The sequence below is a fragment of the Taudactylus pleione genome, unplaced genomic scaffold, assembly GCF_031769625.1.
Source record: "Taudactylus pleione unplaced genomic scaffold, aTauple2 ptg000454l, whole genome shotgun sequence".
Lineage (NCBI taxonomy): Eukaryota > Metazoa > Chordata > Amphibia > Anura > Myobatrachidae > Taudactylus > Taudactylus pleione.
The window spans coordinates 1,347,102-1,354,533 of record NW_028284856.1 but is presented as its reverse complement, the minus strand read 5'-3'; positions in this window follow the sequence as shown (position 1 = coordinate 1,354,533).

The window sequence follows — 7,432 nt, the reverse complement described above, 5'->3', positions numbered from 1 at the left end:
AAAAAATGCATACATTTGCCCATATGCAGAGTTGTACGTTTCCCAAGATGCTCCGGTAGAATATGATTTGCTACAAGTTGCCATCACGAACACTCAGTACTTGTACCTACAATATACTGAGTGCAAAGATTCGCCACCAAAAGGCATATTTCCGCTTACACCCAGGTCCCCATAACACATAGTTACATCGACATGCCCTCACTAAACTTTTCCCACATAATAATGCCCCGCCACAAGGCCCAATCTCTTTAGTCATAAATGTAGATGCAATCAAAACGCAGAATTCACACAAGGTACGCTCCGCAACTGGGCGTATGTTCAACCCTGCATCAGCAATTAAAATCCAATAACTACTCTCCAGTAAATGTTAAGAATCAACAGATTTGCAGATAAAGGGCTCTATTTACTACAATCCGCATTGATAATGCAGATTGTAGTGTGATATTACCGACTGAATTTGCATTGCGAATTCAGGCAATATCACAGGGATTTATTACAAATCCCTTGCAGGGACAGAGCTTGCGAGAAAGATCTGCCCTGCGAATCCCCTCCGCACACTAGTCATGGTATTTTCGCAAAAAAATACCATGACAAGTGCCCCGCGCATACGCCGACTCCAAGCCCTTAGTATCACTTGTTTTTTGTAAGCAGATCGCATATCCCATAATTGTAATGGGAAATGTGATCTGGCCAAAGTTACTAAAAATAAATTGTGAAAAAATACCGGGGAAAGCCCTGTGATAATAAGGCCACCTGGAGGTGGTGTTATCCAGGGTCTTCCCCGGTTACCGGACTCCTGCTCCGCTATAACGTGCAGAGCAGAGCCCAGAGCCGGTCCCAGTGATCAGCTGTGTGGTCTAAACAGACTACACGCTGATGCACTGCAAAAAAAAATAACAAAAACAAGTAAAAAAAACCCCAAACTTACCTGACTCCAGGGACCAGTGATCAGGGCTCTGGTGATGTTCTCCCTCCGGTCAGCAGGTCTCCCACCTGACGGAGTCCCAGTGCAGTATGTCAGCTGACAGGAGGACATGGAGGACATCACTGGAGCCCTGATCATGCAAGTAAGTGTAATTAAGGGAGAGGGGGGGTCCGCGATCACGGGGGGTGGGGTTTGGCGCCGGGGGGCTAGCAGCGGCGGCTGGTCGGCGCATGCGCGGAGCACTTGTCACAGTATTTTTTTGCGAAAAGACTGTGACTAATGTGCGGAGGGGATTGGTAGGGTCAGAGCTTTTTCGCAAGCTCTGTCCCTGCAAGGGATTTGTAGTAAATCCCTGTGATATTGCCTGAATTTGCTATGCGAATTCACTCGGTAATATCACACTACAATCTGCATTACCAATGCGGATTTTAGTAAATAGAGCTTAAAGAGAGAACTCTTTTTGCATCATAAATTATTTGCTGTAATTGTAATTTTTTTACTTTTTAGAATGTGCAAGATAGAAATAATGATGAGGAACATCCATATACAGTAAGTACCATATTGTAAAAGGAATGAAAAAGCTATAAATGCTTCATGATATACTGTACAAATTATAATGACACATTAAGTTTGTACTTTAAATAGGCTTTGCAATACATTATTTGATTTGAAAATTATGTTTCATCTTGCTGAGTAATACCCATACAAAAAAAGTATTTAAATTCTTCAATGATAGAACTGATTTCATGATTTAATTTCAAATTCTGTGTGCAACAACGAGTGTATCTGCATGCAAAATGCTATGTTTCAGTGTCACAACCACTAAATAAGACGCATTTGAAGGTAAAAAGTTGCACAAAAAGACACTCTACGCTACCGAGTGGCATGGCACTCACGCGTTATGTTTAAGGCAACCTGAGGTAAGATGTATGTGGACACATCTATATCTCTGCCAATCAGAGCACAGCCCTTGGCCCTGCAGCAGCAGTCAGTCACTCACACAGCACAACATTTTTTTCTGTGACTTGCTTCATTCCAAGCCTCAGTTTCAGATGCTCTCTTGCTGTTTCAGCACTCTGGCCAGCTCCTATACAGCAGCTTGGCCCAAGATTTATTTCCGTGACTTGCTACACTAAAATCATCACTGCTCGGCTCCCTTTTGTCACAGATCAATAGTTCATATACCTAAACCTTCCTCAGCCAATGCTATATAGAATAGTGAAAACGCCACCAAGAGTTTAGCTCATGTGAACAGACAGACACCTATCAGGGACTAATTTATGCTACAAATCTCTCTCTCTCTCTCTATATATATATATATATAAAATAAATATAGTTTTGGAATATCTTCATATTCATAACTATGTTGTTGACCATTGAAAATTATTATCAACTTTCCATAAAACTATCCTATTCATTTAGCTACCATATTTATCATTATTTGATTATCAGAACTGTAGTTTCGCAATTCCATATGCATTTCGGAACATTCGGAAATAACAAAAGTCTTTAGGGAAAGAGGAAAATGATGTGTAAGTGTACATAAATGGGGTTTAACTGTGTAGAATAGTCACACTATAATCTACTCTGGTATAGAAATGGTAAAGCTACAGATGGTTGGATGTAATAGCCTCTGATTTTGCAAAAGCCAAGATTTCCAGCGGTTTTCTAGTGATTTGTATGTAATAGAGATTGAATAGCTGCAAAATCACCAGAAAGTCACAATCTTGAAAAGCCTGTTGCCACACATCGTTGTCCTGAGTTTTTCAAGGTAGAAGTTGCTGAATGTAATAAGTTTCGATTTAAAAAAAGTCACCAACAATAACTAGAAAAAATGCAAAACAAGTGAGATAGCTGCACCCCCAGCTATTTGGCTTGGCAATTTTTTTTTTTTTTTTAAATAAATAAAAAAAAAGTGTAATTAGCACTGGTTCTGGAAGCCTAAACTGGTAGGTGCAAAATCTGGAGGACAGAGAGCAAAGGGTTCCCCTGAAAAAGCCACTGCAGTTTAAATAAAAAAAAATTGATGAGATAAAATTGGTGACTGATTAAATAGAAAATATCAGCATCACTGATTAAACCACAATTAATTAAATCACAGTGGATTACATTGCTAACATTACAAATGGTGTATTCATTGTACAACAGGAATGTGGTCAATAACATCAAATAGATGCTATCACAATGGGTGATATAACTGCTTCCAATAACTGATGACATCTCAATCACTAATGACATCACAATATATATTTTATTGGTGAGATCACTACTGACATTATAATGAATAACATTATTGATGATGACCTCACCATATTTATTTATATTTATACCAATGATATTGAAATGACAAACAATGACATCACAAACAGGTTACATGTAAGAGCAATATAATATACATCACTATGAATAACATAACTGCTGACAGTTATAGGGTTGCATCACTAATGATGTGTCAATAGGTGAAAAAAAATCACTAAAGACAACTGCCATTTGTGATGAAATGACAATGCGACTAATGAGACTAATGAGCAACCTGAGTTATGATATTAAAGTTGTGATTACATAATTGATGACATCAAACTTGATATTACAATGTGTGATGTACCTGTAGTGGCTGCACTGGATCAGTGGTAGTCCGTAGTGCTTCCCTGGAACAAGGTGAGACCGGCATGCGCTTTGGGTTTTAAAAGATTCCTATGCCAACCTGCATTAACTAAAAATCTCCATTATATAGATGTATTTATTCTAATCTTAAACACAAGTTTCTGTAATGATGGCCAGAAATTAGCTTTGCATTGTAAGAAAGTGAACTGAACTAATACCTAAACTAAATATGTAAAAATTATAGAATCAGTGGCGGTACTAGGGGCGGGCAAGCAGGGCTATCGCCTGAGGCACTGTGGCCTGCGGGTGCGGCCGCAGTCACCCCGCCAATGCGCTCTAATCTGTCAGTGCCCGCCCACTCTTGCCCGCCGCCAGTGCCCACCATCACCTCGTCTGCTCTTGCACACCACCTGGACTTTCCGGCCAGTTGAATTTCCGGTCTCGCAGCAACCCTCCCAGAATGTTGGTGCCCAGTGTTATGTTGTCACGCCATGTGACATTGCACATGGCATTCTGGGAGCAGATGCGGAAGACAGAAGATGGAGGAGCAGTACAAGTAGGGGGGACCCGTCTGCCTTCACAAGGCATACCTCCCAACATGACCATCTCCAGGAGGGACACAACTCTCTGGTCCTGGACTTCCCTGGTAATTTATGATTGGTGGCTGCTCCAGAGGTTGGGCTGCTGCAGTACAGTCCAAAATTCAAATAGGGGAGTCACACCAACTGCCAGTGAGTCCCAGCCAGTGATGTTTGGCAGCGTGTGAAATGACAGTTGGTGTGGCTCCCCTATTTGAATTTTGAACTGCGCTGCAGCCCCACCTCTTACCAGGGAAGCCCAGGACCAGAGCATTGTGGACCTCATTCAGAGTCGGTCGAAGCGGCCGCACGTTCGTACTGGAAAAGGGGCCGGATATTCAAATGATTCCCTCGCAAGTTGCGTCCCTAAGTTCGGATCGGTAGCTGGCCGACCAAGGGGAGGAAGCGGTCGGAATTAAAAAAATACGCCCCCTTCTCGTACGCATTGCACGTCATCTCCGGGCATATAAGGATTAATCGAGACCATCGGGAACCATCGAAACTGGTCGTAGAGCTTAAGGTTGACCATACCCTCTCTTAAGCTCTACGATCATGTCAGTGTAAAAACCTCCCATGTCACATGTGCCATGACGCTACTTTGTTAATTATGCACTCCCATAAACCGTATGCACTCCCATAAAATGCCGTTCGCATAATTAGGCACGCCTGCGTTCGGATCTCCACTCCCCCGTTTTCAAGCACCTTCCCCTGTTGCCACCCACAAACGCCTCATTCTGTCACTCAAACTACCGACCTGGTTGTGTTCAAGGAGAGAGAAATTTCTGATCGTAGCGGCTAGTTTGCGCACGCACATTGCGAACTTTATGCATGCGCAGTATAGCGAACGTCGGTGGCGTACGACCGTGCGGCCGCAACGACCGACTCTGAATGAGGTCCTGTGTCCCTCTTGGAGAGGGTCATGTTGGGAGGTATGCAAGGTAAGACTGGCTCCCCCCATCCCCAGCAAATGGCTTGCCCACTGGCAAACGGCGGCCACCCGTGCTGCGCAATTACTATTTTCTTTATTTTATTATTTTTTTGGCAGCCATGGCTACGCCCTAGGTCAGGCCACGCTCCTGAGCTCAGGGCACCCGAAGGAAGCTCTCGCGCTGAGCTCCATTAACACTAGAATCGGCGCTGGATATAATCATGTATATGCGGCATAAACATTCAATTCTAATATTTGTGCTAAATTCTCTGTTGTTTTTTCTTCTTGTAGGATCTTACATATATCTATATGAGTAGTTCATATCACAACCTTCAGGGACCACAGCAGAGTCACACGACGTTAAATAGATGACGCAACTAAATTACTTACAGTATATAAAGAAATATACTATACCAAAGTAACAGTGTGGTATTATGGAACTTCACCCAAAAAGTTTTGAAGAAAGATGCACAGTTATGAACTATATAAAGAAATGGAACTGGCGTGGAGTTTGAATACAAGATGATATTTATATCTTACACTTGTACCAAATATACGGAAATGGTATCAGTTACAGCATTATTATCAAATATCATTCTATTCATAGTATATTTATATATAGGAATGTAATCCTACCTGATCTTTGTCTTTCAATATACTGCCTGTTTTGACCTTGACGTCTAAATTGTGTCATGAGACTAAGGGGACACAAGCTCTGTCTTTATTTCCTGTGTTGTATTTTTACATTTTTTTATGTTATGATTACATTGGTATTTAAGTGCCTATAAATGCTCTTGTCTGTATAAGGTGCACCTTAATTATGATTATTATTTTATTATATCTCCATCATATTCAACAGGTCTTTAAATATAACATATAATCACTCACACCAGTATTTTCTCCCATTGGAGCTTACAGTCTAAGGCCCTGATTCAGAGCCGGACGCTCTGACAGAGCGCTCGCTCTGAATCAGGGCCGTCCCTCCTTCATTTTGGAGCGGCCTCCTGGCCACTCGCATAGCTGTGGGTGACCACCCACAGCTATAGCGAGCGGCCATGATGATGGTCGCGATGGTCATGACCATCGCGACCATCGGGCTTGCGACGAGACCCTGCGATAGGGTCTCGCTGCCGCAAGCCCAGGAGTGCTTTTGGCTCTATCAGAGCCAAAAGCACTCCCACTGACATCACTAGTGATGTCAGTGGGGCTGGACCCAGACGGTAGGCCTCCGTCTGGGCAGCCACGCCCCCGGCATGCCCACCAAAGGGGGCGTGCTGTCAATCACCATCGACAGCTCGCCCCCTTTGGTGTGAGACCCTTAACGACGGCGTGGCCATCGTTATTCGGGTCTCGCACATGCGCAGGTGAGAATGATAATAAACAGAAAATTGACAGGCCTGTACAGTGCCCCTTGTCCTGCGGTGCCCTGTGCCATGGCACAGGTCGCACTACCCTAGTTACGGCCCTGGATCTACTCAGCTCCAAGTGCTGACACTGCCATCTAGTGAGAGAGATACAGTAAAGTGGAAATGTTGTTCAAAGTACCCAATTAGCTTTTGTCATTTATGTATCACAGCCTGTAAAATTAAAGCTGTTGATTGGTTGGTACTGTAATGCTCTCCAAGATTTTATAAATCTCCCCCTAATCTCTCCAAGTTATCTGGTGAGCAGCTTTGGGAAGCCTAGATGTACATTGGGTAACCACTTTGCCAGACAGGAGTGTAGTGTGGAGCCATGCAAGTGCATACTACAGCACCCTCCCCCAGTACTGAGGTGCACACCAGCATTTGGGAGAAGTACAAGTGAAAAAAATGCCATCAAGGGCAGTGACAGACTGGGGCATGAAGTGCCTGCTGGAGAAATTCAATTGCAAGGACCCAGGAAATAGCGCAACACATCTCTACAATTCCCGCTATTGCAGCATGCCACACTCTGTTATCTGACTGTAGGTCCGGAATACCCGTAGGTTGTGCATTGCTTGTTGTGATCCTCACCCTTACACACAACAGCAGCCATATAGTATGTACATTAAATTACACAAAGTGCAAACATCCTAATGACATACACTGGTAGGATGCACCACCGTCAGTCAGTCAACACCTGTCATTGACAGGGGCGTAACTTCATACCAGGAGCCCAGAGGTGAGGTAGTTGTTGGGGACCACGCTCATATTTGCTACCAACGCCCCAGTCCCAGCAGCACTCACACCCACTCTCCCTAAACCACATTCACTACCAACACTAAGCAGCACCGAGTCACACACTCTCCTCCCTCCATTCAATGTCAACACTCCAGCAGCACCCAGGCACACACAATTCTCCCCCTCCCTTCCACAATCCCTGTCAACACCCCAGCAGCACCCAGACACACACTCTCCTCCCCCTGTATTCACAGCC